Below are 15,451 nucleotides of genomic sequence, written 5' to 3'. Positions count from 1 at the left end.
TGGATTATCTAAGGAAGGGGGGGGAAAATGATTGCCCAGAAACACGGTTTTTCTAAACCTGTGTTAGTGCATTTTGTTACTCTGGCGAGCATAATCCTGCGCATGTTCCTGGAGAAACGAATTCGCTCGACACGAATAAACTTCCGAAATGCAGACCTCCCTTCTCGAGAGCGCGGCGTGTTGAGCGAGGTCTATCAAGGACCATAGGAAAGTGCGAGCAGATAACTAGTTTATAGTTTTATAGTTTATGCATCGGCTGTGCGATGGTAGCAAATGAGACATATATGGCCTAAAAAATCCCCTCCTCTCGCACACGGTGAGTATGCGAAATCACACATCGAAATGACACGTCGTTTTCAGCTGGGGGAACACGAGCCAGTGGAAACGAGGTGGAAGAGGAGACACTTTTCTACTCAAAGGGCTCTCGGGCTGTAGGACAAACTACCCGGCCATATTGCTGAAACCGATACCTGGACTTCTTTCAAAACTGCCTGAACGAGCTCTTCTGCCAAACGAGAAGCGAATGGCTTCTTCTCGCACGCCAGCTTTAATTTGCTCTTACCATTGTACAGCAACACCCCTGTATTTTGAATAACTCAGAATATGTGCAGGTACATTAACCGAGCGCAAACACGTTATGTGAATTGTGTTGTAACAACCACCTCCACGGCAGGCCTTTTCGGGCGTTAAACGGCTCGATCATAAAAGTGACAGAACAGCGCCACCTTCTGGCACTTACTCTCCACTTGGGGCCTTGTGAAAATTAAATCGCATTTATACACATATTATTAATTATGACATTATTTATTATAAACCAATGAGCTAAATTAAGCTGAAATGTAGCTTTATGTTAATAATATAATAAGGTGCAGTGGTCAGCATTGCTGGGGTCAGTTCTAGACCTGGGGTACTCTCTGTGTGGAGTTTGTATGTTTTTCCTTCAGGTTATTTCCATATCTTACTATCACAGTAAGCATCCCCTCAGCAAGCTCTCTGCAATTTGCTCTTTTAGATAAGACAGTCATTGATTCTGAAAATGATCTTCAAGTCTGATCACACTGCAGATCTGCCAGACTCTGTCCTTCGATTATTGCCCCATCCTGACTTCCTGCCACCTTGAAGCTGTGACCTGCTGCTTGGGAGACACTCTCAGACACCTCGGGCTTCGCTTTACAGCTCGTTCTGCAAAGGATAAAACAGACAGAATCCTAAAAGAATACGAGTAATTCCTTGCATTTGTGCAGTGCTTTCCATACCAGAGGATCCCAAAGCACTCTCCATAAACTGCAGCACGTACCTGGGGGACTTTACCAGCTCCGCCGCGCAGCAGATCAAGCAGAGAAGCAAGAATGTCCTTTGCCAGGTGAGTGAAGGGTAAACTTGAGGGAGATTTTAAATGCTTAAGGTGGAATTTGGCCTCGGCACTGCAGTTAACACCCTATGCTTACAAATAGTACCATGGGATATTTAGTGACCAGAAGTAATCAGAACCACGGGTTAACATGTCATTCAAAGGACAATACCACAGTTACCATTCCTGGGCATTGGTTGGACAATGCTGGTCAAGGGGAGATCGCCACCTACTGGTCCACCAACTTGTAGCAGCAACCTGCTTTTTCCTCAGATACCCCCTTTTCCAGTACTGACCAGGCCTTCCTAGATCTGACGTGCTCAGGCTACAAGACCACAAAAACAATATGTCTGGCTGTGTTTTACAAGCCTTTACTGGAAAAGTCCGAATGTAGAATAAAGAGCTTGAGGGAGAGGCTGGGGGGGGATGCAACAGTTTGTTCAAATTGCTTTTCTCTGCAAAAGGATTTGACCTCAGGCAGGTGTGCTTTACTCATCAGACTCCTGTGACTTGGTAGCCACGAGGCTGAGTGAGGTTTGATAAGGAGCGGGCCAGGAGAAGGCAGAAAACTGTCACTCTTGCTCACAGGGCAGCAGGGCTGTGTCCCAGCCACTGTCCCAGCAACATGCTGCGGCCACCTGGCAGTGCTGTGTAAAGCAGGTGGTCTCTGGGCACAAGGTTAGCACCACATGTTTTCACCCTGCAGATCTGTTTGCAACACGTTGTATTCTAATTGGTTTTTAATTGCCTTCCACTGGCTCAGTTAATTTGGTAATAAAGTGGAGGCCAACTCCCGTCAGAGGCACATCTGTTTCACATCCACCGTAACCACCCACAGTGCCCACAAAGACTCTGGCCGCGACTGCGCCATCACATTAGTGATCCTCCCACCCCTGTGGCAGGGATGAAAGAGACATGGGACTGTCTCCCACTCTCCCCAGCACTCCGTTCGCTGAGCTGCTCAAGCCCGCAGCTGCAGGGAGCAGGGAGGTCAGGGGGCGTGGGCTGCTATGAAGCTTACTCACCAGCTGGTGGCAGCAGTGGGAGAGCAAGGGTGTGCTGTGTTTGGTGACCACTGTCTGGATGCGAACAGGAGCCATTCTGACTCGAGAGACTGTGCAGAGAGCTCCGCGGTGCTTTGTGATCGCAGAGCAATGGAACGAGCTGCTCAGGGATGTTTTACTGGAATTCCAGCTGGAGCTACAGACACCACCGGACCCAATTAGGGTCCTTAGGAATTGAGTGTAGTGGCTTCATACACAGCTAATTCCTGCTGTGCAACCTCTTTCACTCCAGCTGGTGAGAAGTAGTAATATGAAATACAACTCAATTCACATTACAAAAATATTGCCCTTTTTCACTCTGATTTCATTGTGTATTTTTTCTCTGGGTCTTTATTTTGATGGAATCATGTCAAAAGTAGTCCCATGACTATCACAGCAAGATCACGTCAGATGTAGTATGTGAATGAAGACTCTAAATGAAAATGAAGTCTTAACAAGACTGTATCTATGGATGCAGAATATGAGGTACGTCTTACAGAAGGTACTATATGGTCTGCCATACTCATCTGTGGTTTAGAAGCTGAAAGATTTTTCTTGCAAGCTTTCAGATTGGTGGCCTTTGTATCAGGTATCTCATCTTGGGATTCTGTAAACAGAAAAACAGTTTGGCTGCCTTAACAAAATAGGAGGTTCCCCCTCCTTCTGTGAGGCCTGGTTGCTGGATGCGTTTCTTCTAAAAGCAGCCGTAAATGTTCCAATAAAGCAGGGAAGGGGAAGTGTACATGACCACAGCAGAGGGGAGCTGGGGACTGTAAATACCTGAGCGCCTGGATGCCCAGAGAAACGCAGTCTGAAAACGTTAACGTGACTGATGGTAATGGGTTCCACAACTTAAACAAAATGAGTTTCCCTTCTTCTTGCAGTCTGATTCAAAGAAACGTTTAGAGAGCCCATAAAGATTACAAGTACAAGGGGGTCCCCTGGAGTCCCCCCCCCCCCACCTTCACTCCGTGAGTGGAGTGGTACACTCAGCCTGTAACGTGTCAGCATCAAAGGCAGCTCGTGATTGGTGTTAGCCCTGACCTTTCAACTCCCCCTGCTTCCACAGCCCTGGTCTCTCAGCCAGCTGCTTCAAATAAAGACCTTAAATTCTGAAGGCCCTTCCACAAAGCTCTTAACATCCACATTACACGTCCATGTGGATTGGAACTGCCTTTTAAAAACACGGGGGTCCTACATCTCTTTCTCATAAAAGTGCCTCTTTCCAAATCCCAAGGTTATGGGGGTGAAAGTGAAGCAGATGTATCTGAGCCCTTAGGGGTTTGGACAGCCACTGTATGTCTCTTCCTTCTGGTCCCTCAGTGCAGGTCCAGAGAAGAGAGGACTCGCCATCCCTCTGACCCACCCCTCGGTAAAATATACTGTAAAAGTCTGTCCCTTTGTCTGTTTCCAGCCCCACTGTCTCTCTGTCAGCAGCTCTGTCTCTAACTCAATTTCTGCCTCTGTCCATCTCCCTGTCCACTGGAGCTGTCTCTGTCCATCTCCCTGTCCACCAGAGCTGTCTCTGCCTCTGTCCATCTCCCTGTCCACTGGAGCTGTCTTTGCCTCTGTCCATCTCTCTGTCAAGCAGAGCTGTCTCTGCCTCTGCCCATCTCCCTGTCCACTGGAGCAGTCTCTGCCTCTGTCCATCTTGCTGTCCACTGGAGCTGTCTCTGCCTCTGTCCATCTCCCTGTCCACTGGAGCTGTCTCTGTCTCTGTCCATCTCCCTGTCCACTGGAGCTGTCTCTGCCTCTGTCCAGTCCAGTTATCTATGCCTCTGTCCATTCTTCCCTAGATGATGGTTTTGAAAACCCATGCTGATACAGTGATGTGTTGTTTCATTGTTTCTGTTTTCTGTGCTATGGATTAATGTCATTATTACTTATTTAACCAAATCAGCTTACATTTGCACAGTTGTAGGAAGGGTCTTGCTCAAGAATACAGCAGTAGTGCCCCTTCTGGGTCAGTCCAGAGGTTTGACCACTACTGCCCTAAGTTAACAATTCTTTATCATAGATAAGACAATAAAGACAGGATATCAAAACATGCATCGACTCACATGCTCTTTACTGTTTTATCCCTTAAGGCTCACCATCATATCAGTCTTTCTGACCCATGTTAAAGAAAAGCCTTCAACAATGTTTCGCTGTACCATCTCACAGATTGTTTGATTTTTTTCATAGTAAGAAGCCAAGTAAAAGGGCTGTAAAGGAAAATACTACAAAACAACCAGATCTTAAAATGGTCACAATCAAACAAAACTGAGAGTTTGAACATCTAAAGTCTCCAACCTCACTGTTTCGCTCACTGACGAGAGCCTGCAGTGTAATACTATATTTGCCCAGAAGAGGGCAGGCTATCCCTGCATTTCAGCCTTGAAGCGATGAAGATGGAGTTACAAGATGGATCTCTCTCAGATTCGAATTCAAGTTGTTTTGCTGGCCATAGCATTTACAGTATTGCCAAAGCCCCTGCTTTGAGAAACGATGAATCTTCACGGCACTTTCTGCTCCCCTCCAACACATTCTCCCTCCGGCACAAAGTGACAGATGACCTACAGGGGTCAGGGAGTCAGATTACTGAGCTCCCACACCAGCTGGACTAACAGGGCAGGGGTCAGGGGGTCTGTGAGAGAGGACACACACACACACACACACACTCTTCCAGCGTACATCCACATACGCCTGCACTGACACGCCCCCTTCACACACAACACCCCCCACCCTGGCAGCAGAAATACGGTTTTCAGAAAGCCCAGACACGGCAGTCCACGCAACAGAGAGCTGTGAATCAAATCTAGTTAGCTATCTAAAATAACATTTTCCGAGACATTAAACCCTATTTGAAATCTAATATGATGGTGCTGTCGACCAGATTTAACTGCAGCATCGTTCCGTTCTGTGGGGAGAGCCCTTTAATAACTAAAGGTACTTTGAAACATTAAACTAGAGAAGCAGATGGAAAGATACCGAGCTTCAGTTTTTTTATTACAGGTACTTTAATACCGATTTCCTTCAGTACGTTATTTTGTTTTTTTTGGCCTTGCAGCTCCTTAATATGGGCCGTTCTTTCATTGGGCCTGGTTAGGTAAAGGTAGAAGAGTCGAGCTTGCCGTAATAATTCTTGCCTAGAGCAGCGCGCTGTCCTCTCAGACAGGAGAGGAGGAGACTGCTTGAGCTGAACCCCGGCTCTCCCCTCCCCCCAACATAAAGTCCCCCTCTCGCGCTCGCTCTCTGAGCCAAAGTGACAAACCAGAAGCCCTTTGCCCCGTACTGGGCAATTTTTTTTACACTCGTCTTTTAACCTGGGTCGCCCGGAGCAGAGTGAGAATAAAGCAAGGCTCTAACCCTGGGCCCCACGCTTACTGCCCTCCCTCTCCGCCCAGCCCGATAATCTCCGGAGATCTGAGACCTCGCTTGAGAGCGATGTCAGACTCCTGCCAATCACCCTCTTATTTGTTTTTCTTTCTTTCTTCGATTTTTTTTGGGGGGTACAGGTATTTTCTTAAGGATTAGGCTGGGCATTTTTGGTAAAGCAATTTAGACCCGGAGCTCAGGCTGGCATGACTGCAGCGCTGCACAGTGATTTGTTGTGCTTCCCTGTTTTCACAACTGTCCTCATTTGCTGTGGCTGCTGGAAGGCAGCGTTCGCAGAAAGAAACCTTTCCCAGGCCCGGAGCAGAGCAAGAGGGAGTGTTGGTGGAGAGGGAGACAGCTGAGCTCCAAGAATAACCTACAAAACAAAACGACAACGCTACCCCATTTTTTAAAAAATCTGCTCCCCCATTTTTTAAAATCTCATACCAGAAGAATGTTTTGTTTGAAAATGGGGTGAATGCACTGAGCCGAGAGACACGGCGACCTGGGTGACAAGCTGGCCGGTGTTTAATTCAAGCAACAGCGTCGTGAAATTCATTGATCTTTATTCACCGGACATCCGAACAGCACATCCAAATAATCTACAGCCTGGCCACTTCTGTGTCAGCCAGCCAAACTGACCCAAGCCCATCTGGGAAACTGCGGCAGAAGAAGATTGTAATGTCTAAAGCAGTGAAACACGCGAAGGCACAGACAGACGTATGCACAGACTCTAACAGGAGACTGGGTTTTACAGCAATCCAGAGCAGAGGCAGTTCCAGGAATCCAGACGGAGCAGGAGAACAATTGATCTGTTGTGATGGAGTGTCATTCAGGCTTCCTGTCTCGGTCTTCCATCTCTGACAGGAAAAGCAGTTTAAACCTTAGGCTAAGGCAAAGAAAATACGGACCTGTAACTTCCCAGGTGTCGAGTCAGACACAAGCCTTCTGGAAAAATGAAGACTTTCAGTAAGCTGTGCAGTACCTGTTCCTCCAGTTAAGCATGAAAACACCACCCTTTGTTAGAGTGAAGCTTGGCAGCTGCCCAGGCTAGTGATTTAGTTCAAGTAAAAGTCTTTTCATGACTTCTGGTGACTTGCAGGGCTGTAGTTAGCCCCTGTTTCTTTAGCATTGAGGGATCAAACTCTTTGCTGACACCTGGTGAAGATTACCCCCCCCAGTAAATCCAGGTAGACATTTTTACAGCTGGGTGGACTGAGGCAATCTGGGCATGGGTTTTGCTGAAGGATATAACAGCAGTGTCTGTGTCTGAACTTGAACCCACAATCCTCTGGTAAAGGGTTCACAGCTCAAAGCAAATCTCCAATTAGCTCCCACAGGCTCACAGACCCTCACAGTCTGGCCCTTTATTGCTTCACTGCTGTATGACTTTCTTCACTGAGCTCTGACTTTAGTTATTCCCATCCTAGCATCTCCTACAAACGTATTCATTCCATCTCGTCATGCTATAGAAGCAGGTTTTCTTCCCTGTTATTTTTGCAGGTGGCATGCAGTTCAGTACAGTAGTTCCTTGGTCCGTCTATAGGTTTTCACCATGGTAAAATTTAGCATTAATGTGACAAAAAGACTCTCCAATCAGCTGACAGGAGATGGTCGGGACTGAAAACCACTATGAATGGACAGAATGAGGGTTTACTCATCAGCTAATGCCGGAGCCCTTTCTCTGTTTCATCTGACACTCATTTTTACCACCTCACTCTGGATTTGTCCAGGAGATGAATGTTGTTTTAATTCTCCCATGCATTGTGCTCCCAGGAAAACTCTGTTTGTTTGACGGGCTTTGGATCAAACCCTGCTTAATTGCATGTTTTCCGAATCAATGCAATTCACTAACACTGGCTGGCTTTCTTGGTCTGGAAAAAAACACCACCCTCATCTCTCCAGCTGAGGCGAAGCTGCGTGGCTCTCCTGTCTCGATGCGCGAGTCACGAGCTGGTCACTGCCTCCCACTGCGGGCAATAACTCTTTACTTCTGCCCCTACTCCCTCACGCCTTCCTGCGGCCCTCACTAACCTGCGACTGCAGGGATATAAAATACTGACACCTCAATAAATAAAGTCCTCTGAGCTCTGTGGGCATGACAGGGGAATATTGTGAAAACAGATGTGGGCTCAGATAACAGGCTCCAGGCCAGTCCTCGCACTCACTCAGAATACCACCCTGGGACTGGCTGGGTGGAGTCAGCACTGCTCCAGGGTTCACAGAGCAGTTCCACTCTCAACCACTCAGTCCTTCTGGACTCTCATTTCTTCTTTTCCCCCCTTTATTATTATTATACAATTTCTTGCATTAAGAATTTGTCTTTTCGCATACCCCAATTTGCTCTCCATGAGACCCACAGACAGGGAGAGAAGCTTGGGACCAGAGCAAGGGTCAGCCATTTATACGGCACCCCTGGAGCAGTTGGGGTGAAGGACCTTGCTCAGGGGCCCAACAGAGTAGGATTCCTCTGCCGGCCGCGGGATACGAACTGGCAACCTTCCACCCACAGGCACAGATCCTGAGCCACAGTGCCACCACTCTGCTCCGCCCGATTTCATCTCATACTGTCATGCAGCCAGGTCCACATCGGAGAATCTGTAGTACTCGAGCGCAGAACCACTCCATTTTAGAATAGGGGTCACAGGGAAATTATCAGCTACAAAAGCGATGTGTCTTTGTAACCCAGAACAGAAGAAAAATGTGTCTCAACACAGCATCAGCTACCACCATCAATAAGATTGGTTTCAGTTCAGCTGCAGGGCCCAGGTGAGCAGCACAGACAGCAGGGAGAAATGGCGTTAAGGCCACTTCAGAGCCATCTCAGATTACAGGATTACAGACCCCGAGGAAGACAAAAGAATCGGGTCTTTCAAAAAGGTTCCCGTTTTCCGGAGAAAAGCGGGAATGCTGAACCTTTAGCTGAACATGCTCTCCATGGTTACAAGCCTCCAGGGGTCTCCCGTGCCCCTCCAGAATTAAACAGGCGGCCTGTAAAAATGCAAGGAAAAAAAAAAACGTGGCGTATAATTTACTGTCATAAAAGTTGATTTGGTGCTAAGTATCCTTTTTCACAGGTCTACATTTCATACCAGCACTCATGTCACACATGAAACCCAATACTTTAATTGAAGTTCTCTTGTAGGGGTGCGGAGAGAGCGCTCTTTGTGCTGGTCAGGCCTGCCCAGACCACATAAAAACACCTCAATAACGAGCGTATAATGAAGTGAGCCCAGAGAGCTCTAACATAACACCACTTGAAGGGGGGCGTTAGACATCCAGCCCCCCCCCCCCCCCCCGCACACACACACCGGTCCCAGGGGCCCTCTCGGCATCTGGTTTCGGATTTTTTAGAAAAGTAAAAATGTGACACAGCTCTTTTATGATCTACCACGGCTCCACATTTACATATGGCAGTCCATAAAAATTCTTCAGAATATTTACAGTGGTTTGGCTTTATTATTATTACTATTATTAATCCTCCACAGAGGGGGAAAAAAAAAAGCGCAAGGAGAACGAAGCTGGGGCGTAGCGGGAGAAAGGGACAGAGAGAGAGAGAGAGGGGGAGAGGGGAAGAGAAGGAGCAGAGCCCAGCACCGCACTGAGCAATCGCAAGTGACATTTCGGCTCTCAGACAGGAGGTATGTCCCATTTTATTTCTGGCAGCCTTTCCATCAGAGCTAAGTCAAACCAGATGGGGGGGAGCCCCGCGCCAGAGAGGCGTCAGTGCCGTATTAAGGGCTCTACTGAAAGGCCTCCAGGAAAGGGACAGATTCTCCGGGCTCCCCAAAATCCAGAGGCTGTCAGGAACAGCGGATGTGGGCCACACACTAACCCCTGGCAGCGCACGGCTGCCTCGCTCACGAACTGCTCCGTTTCCCCGCCTCTAGACGGAGAGACGCTCAGTGCACAAAAATAGAAACTGGAAACGCGGCCGTGTTTTACTCTGCTCTCTCCCAGCCTTCAGGGGGGAATGAGGCTACTTCCACCAGAGGCAGAGACGTGCAGCGCTGCAGACGGCAGGCCTGAGGCACCGTTAAACAGTCAGTGTTCACAGAGACCCTCAAGGCCGGGAAGACAAGGTCAGCTCCCTTTCAGCAGAGGACTCTTCAGTGTACCTGGACCTAATGTCCACAATGGACAGAAGTATCCCTCCCGTTTCCAGCTCACCCTTTTCTCAGAGAGTGCCATTTCCGTAATACAGCGACACACCTGTTAACATCTGAAGGCACACAATCACCACGCAGAGGCCAGATCCTGAATGTGGCTCCTTAGGAACCTGCAAGAAACAACTGGAGGTTCCTGGCAATCAAAATACAGTGTGTTCCCAAGCGTCTCCCCTACATGTGCTAAAAAACGAAAGTTTCAGTTTGATAGGGTCTCCTGTTAGCAAGGGCCTTGAGCCCTAGAGCAATCAGTCAGAAAGCTGGTAAGTAAGCAGGTTTTCATGAGAGCCCCAGCCAGTAATCTACAGTCACAGTGGGGTTGTGCAGGGCCCGTGTGGCTCTATGCATTGTGGGAAACAGGATAGCACCTCTGGCCAGACCACTGCTAGCAGGGTGGAGCAGAGAGGCAGGGAGGTGGGAGGGGGAGGCCGCTAGCTGGAATTAATATGGCTAAGGGCCCACAGGTGTCTCCCAGGTGGCCGACGGCCTTGAGGAGCACTGTTTGTGTGAGAGATCAGGGTGGCATTCAGCTGGAGCCAGCAAAAATACCCAGACCTCCCGCCTACAGCCTTCAGATCCTCTGCCACTAAAGCAGCTAATCCCAGGCTAGAGGGTCGACTAGAGCCCCTCGCTGCACATGCAGGCACAGGGCGTGTTGGAAGAGAAGGAGGGGGAAGAGCTGCTTCCCCAACAGCCTGTCAAACACAGGCAGCCACAAGGTGTCCTCAACAGCAGCTGAAGCACCTTATTTGTTTTACCCACACAATATTAAAGTTCCTGGATTTCAGCAACACTTTCCACCCTGCGCTCATTTGATCCTTCACAGCATTAATCCTGGTCTCTTTGTAAATGTTGACTATTTTATTGACAGTCAGCACTCCAACCCTGAGAGTTGGATATTGGGCACGTGCTGTGGTAGTAAACAAAATTGAGAAGAGTTAATCACACCCAGCTTTTGGAAAAAGAAGTTGGGAGGCCAGCATCTGTTCCCTAGATTAACCAGACAATTTCCCTGAAACCCATTCTGACCCCTTCACTTTGATGCAATCAGCCCTTTTACTCTCTCCCTTCCTTGCTTAATCACTGAGACTATGAACGTCTGTCTTCATGGGCCTGAGAGTTGAATGTAATTGCTTTGCTCTGTGTCAGTTCAACAGGGACGCTGTGTTACAGCTGAACGGAAGGCTTCACCAGTTAATACGGGAAGACAGGCCTTTATTAGGGACTGGAAGTGCTGGAGATAAGGCCTGCCCTGTCTCAAGAGTGGTACACACATGTGCAAGTTGCTTACCTGTTATTAGTGGAGATCTGAGAGCATGGTCAGGCTATTTGATAGGCTCAAAGAAGAGTAGCTTTTTTTTTTAAAGCACAGAGAACAGACTTCATGTTCAGAGGGAAGCTATTAGCTGTAACAATTTCCTCCATTCCACTCGAATTTCCGGTAGGATGACAGAATCTTTATACAGAAGTATGGCTTGCTGCCGCCAATAACTTTTTTGCCCAGACTGCAATTAGGACCTGCAAAGCTGCACATCTGGTTACATCCGGCCAGCTACAGGATACTAGTGTGTCCCATGGCAATGAGTGCAGTACTGTCAGTGCTGGAGACGGTCTGCTAGGACACCTAGGCAGGGTTGCAGTATTTTTAAATGCAGTTACATATGCGAGGCTGTCGTTTATTTTTTCCACATAAAAGCACTTTTTACAGAAATCCAGTTCGTTATTAGCATTACAAACCCATCCAATCTGGAATTTCCATTTGCATTTTTCCTGAAACCTCACATGGGGAGAATGAGATTCCAACACCTTGAAGACGCAGGGGTTGCTGTGCTGCCAGAAGCTGTGAAGACTCCAGCTTGCCGATCCCTCCCGCTCCTGCGGAATCTTGGCACTGGCCGCCAGTTCCAGGACCCAGGTTTCGAACCCTCAACAGCGCTCATCGAGCTCAACCCATGCTCAGATGAATGCCTTTCTTGGCTGAGCCATTCCAGAGCCCCAGAAAAGGTTGCAATTTGTCTTTGTGCACTCCACTGAAAGTGCTTTACAGGTCATGGGGACTCCCCTCCACCACCACTAGTGTGCAGCCCCCACCTGGATGATGTGATGGCAGCCATAGTGGACCAGTACTCTCCCCACACACCAGCTATCAGAGGGGAGGAGAACAGAGTGATGAAGCCAGTTCAGAGATGGGATGAGGAGGCCAAGATTGGTAAAGACTGGGGGGGGAATTTGGCCAGGACACCAGGGTATCACCCCTAGTCTTTTTGGGAAACACCCTTGGATTTTTAATGACCACTGAGAGTCAGGACTTCGGTTTTACGTCTCATCCGAAAGACGGCGCCTTTTTACAACATAGTGTCCCCATCACTGTATTGGGGCATTAGAACCCACACAGACTGCGGGTTAGCACCCCCAACTGGCCCAACTAACACCTCTTCCAACAGCAACCTTAGCTTTTCCTGGAGGTCTCCCCTGCTGGTACTGGGCAGGCTCACACCTGCTGAGCTTCAGACGTATGCAACGGCATTCAGATACATCCCATCATTAAAATTATTTCTCAGTCAATTTTCAAAACCCTTCAAGTATTACTCAAAAGTGAGGTCCATCCACAAAAAAAAGATGAAAGGAGTAGTCAGAATGGACGTAGAAAAGGTAGGTCTTCCTCAACTCATTTTCTAAAGCAGTGATGGTGACAGAGCACATTATAAGGTATATTTAGATTTTGAGAAGGTTTTTGAACTCATTCATAAAAAGATGGTCAAACTGCAGTTCGAAAGCACTCAGGACACAACACGTATTTAGACTGAGAGATGGTTAATGAGAAGGAAACAGAATGTACAGATAAGAGGTGAATGTTCAAGTTGTAGTGGTATAATTAGTGGAGTGCCACAGGGATCTGTTCTAGGACCACTGCTGCTGTTCCACTTTTATACCATGTAGTTAGAAAAATAGTCAAATTCTCAGATGAACTCAAAATAGGAGGACTAGCAAACTGTACTGTAAAAGCAACAAAGGACTTTTCTAAAGATTCGAACCAAATGTAAAACTAGACCAAGACCTGGCAGATGATGCAGACAGGTAAATAACATGTGAGCTAGTACATTTAGTAAAAATATCTGAGACACAAGAGGTCACTGACGTAAAAGTCTTAAAAGTTTGTGTTTGTCCAAACACAAGGAAGCACTAAAAAATGAAAACAGAATATTGGCGGTAATGAAAGAGTAGTTGTACTTAGCTACTAAAAAACCAAATGAGTTGCATGGACTGAATGGACTCCTCATTTATAAATGATTTTATGTTCTCATAAGTTGAAAGAAAATAATCACTTTTCATCAGGTGAGAAATGGTTAACAGCATATATTAATGCACCAACAAAATTAATTACTAAGAAATTCCTGATAATTCCCGGTTCGCTCCATACAAATGCACACATACCGCACACACATATATATTTAATTTACACTTGCATCCATGGCAGACACAATGCAGTCCTTGAATACCTCTGTCGCTGACGGATCTACTAAAAGTGCTGGCCTGCCAGTCAGAGCAGTACCTGTCATTAGGACTGAGGGGCAGGCTGTGTTCAAGACCTGGCCATTGTTCTCTCGAAGAGCAGGTCAGGAGGATGGATCAATTCCTCTGTCATTAGATTATCACAGAGGCCTGTTATAATCGCAGCAATTTAGTAGCCTTCACCGCTGCAGGTCTCTCATGAGGCTGCCTGTGGGAATGTTACCATGCAGGAAGGACAAAATGAGCTCTAAATCCCCCTCAGAGGAATGAATGGAGAAAGAAAACACAAAAGAGAGCGATTTTCAGAATTCAGTGGTTTTGTTTTGTTTTTCCAGGGGTGTGAGAAGAGGCTCTGCATTTAGGCAGAGGGCAATAGTTACTAATCCCTGAGAAACTGCGGTAATCCCATTTACAACGCTCAATTTGACAACTTGTGAAGCTAACGAGTCACTATAGTAATTAGACAGATGATTCACTCTGCCTGGCTGTGATGTATTGGTTCTTTTCTGAATTAAAGAAGCATGCAAAAAAACTAAAATTACATAGCAGTGTTATTAGTACCTACAGTTCAAGAACTAGCTTTTTAGAATGGGAAGTGATGCTCAATACTCCATTCTTTACCATGAAGGTATCACCATTGTGTTTGGACCAATGCAGGATTTAAGAGACTGTCCGGAGATTTTAGAATCATAATCTCTTTAACTCTTCTTATGCCAGTGCCAGCGGGCACTGAGAGGTATTTATATGATGGCTCTGCATAAGCTGCTCAGTCCCGGACCTGGATCATGTCTCCTGAGAGACCGGACTGTGTGAGGAGCTAACCCAAGCCCTACAGACTTCTCTGAATGGAGAGGTGAGTCAGGACTGAACACGCATTAATGACGATTACCAGACAAACGGGCACAGGGCTGGCTGTGAAAGAACAGAACAGCAGCCTGTCGTCAAGCAACATCAGATAATTGTCAGCAGTGACGAAAACGCAAAATGACAAGGGGTTACTAGAAAATGTAGCTGCTGTATCAAAAAACACAAGAGGAAAAATTTCGAGATTTTTGACACATTTGAAAACCAGGGATTTTGGGAATTCTGCTTCTACTTGTCCAAGCCCACATTCCAGAACTTACATTCAGGCCAATTTCCACTCTGGGATGAACAGTGTTTGTTGTGACTATGCATAGGGAGTTCATTTCGTATTGCATCAGTCCCAAAAAACTAAAGCAGTTGTGAGGAAATTTGCAGGAGGGGTGTATTTTCAGACCGCCTCCGATTTCTATACCCAAATGACAAAACAGGCTCTCTTGGACAGTTCTGAGTCCATGTTAACAACTCCTCTATGGTATAACACTGGACAGCTACCACACAATCAAACGCAAACCTGTTGTCAGATTTCTTTTCACACCTCAGAAACGTGAGAATCTCACGTCCGTGTCTCACAAGTTCTGATCAAGTTTCTTAATTCGCCATTTCTCTCCGAGGTCCTGCGAAAGGCTGATGACCAAACAACATCAGCTCGAACAGTGAGGTATTCTGTTTGTCCATATCCGACGGCACCAAGACCCACATCTCCAGCCAGCTGCGTTGTGGGGAGCCCTGAGCTGAGCACTGGCTCACAGAACTGGAGGAGAGCACAGGGTCAGAACCGGAGGGAGACCGACGAGGAAAAAACAGACATGACCTGAAGCAATAAACAACCCCATAATGTTAAAGCTAAACTCCCAGTGCTGTGAATCATTAAATCTCTGTGCATTCTTACCCGAGTCATGGCATCGAAACAATGATTTCCTGGAAGAGCAGCGTACAAGCCTGAGCTCAGCACAATATTTTCAAAACAAACACAAGCCTTTCCCTCCCAGTGTGAAGAGCGGACAGCCGCCCTGTGTTCTCCAACTCCAATAATGATCCAATTACTGACTTTTAAATGCTACGTGTCTGCAGCACTTTGAAGCCATGTATCGAAATGTTCGCTTTTTTGACAACGCTTCTTTTCCACCATTGCAAATGGAAAGAAATACCCCGCTTCT

General features: G+C 47.1%; 1 long non-coding RNA gene across 3 annotated transcripts; it reads left to right on the top strand.

Moving 5' to 3' along the window:
- Nucleotides 1-2: 2 nt before the first annotated feature.
- Nucleotides 3-15,142, top strand: LOC148653167 (uncharacterized). 3 transcript variants are annotated; one of them, XR_015941617.1, is made up of 4 exons: nt 3-316; nt 1,013-1,363; nt 9,712-12,569; nt 14,148-15,142. It is a non-coding gene; the product is annotated as an uncharacterized LOC148653167 (long non-coding RNA). The 3 variants fall into 3 exon arrangements; XR_015941618.1 differs by having other exon boundaries at nt 9,712-14,283; nt 14,906-15,142; XR_015941616.1 differs by having other exon boundaries at nt 9,712-15,142.
- Nucleotides 15,143-15,451: the final 309 nt, after the last annotated feature.

The sequence above is a fragment of the Lepisosteus platostomus genome, chromosome 10, assembly GCF_059453375.1.
Source record: "Lepisosteus platostomus isolate fLepPlt1 chromosome 10, fLepPlt1.hap1, whole genome shotgun sequence".
Classification (NCBI taxonomy): Eukaryota; Metazoa; Chordata; class Actinopteri; order Semionotiformes; family Lepisosteidae; genus Lepisosteus; species Lepisosteus platostomus.
The sequence above is the reverse complement of the archived record's forward strand: the minus strand, read 5'-3'. Positions and strand labels throughout refer to the sequence as shown.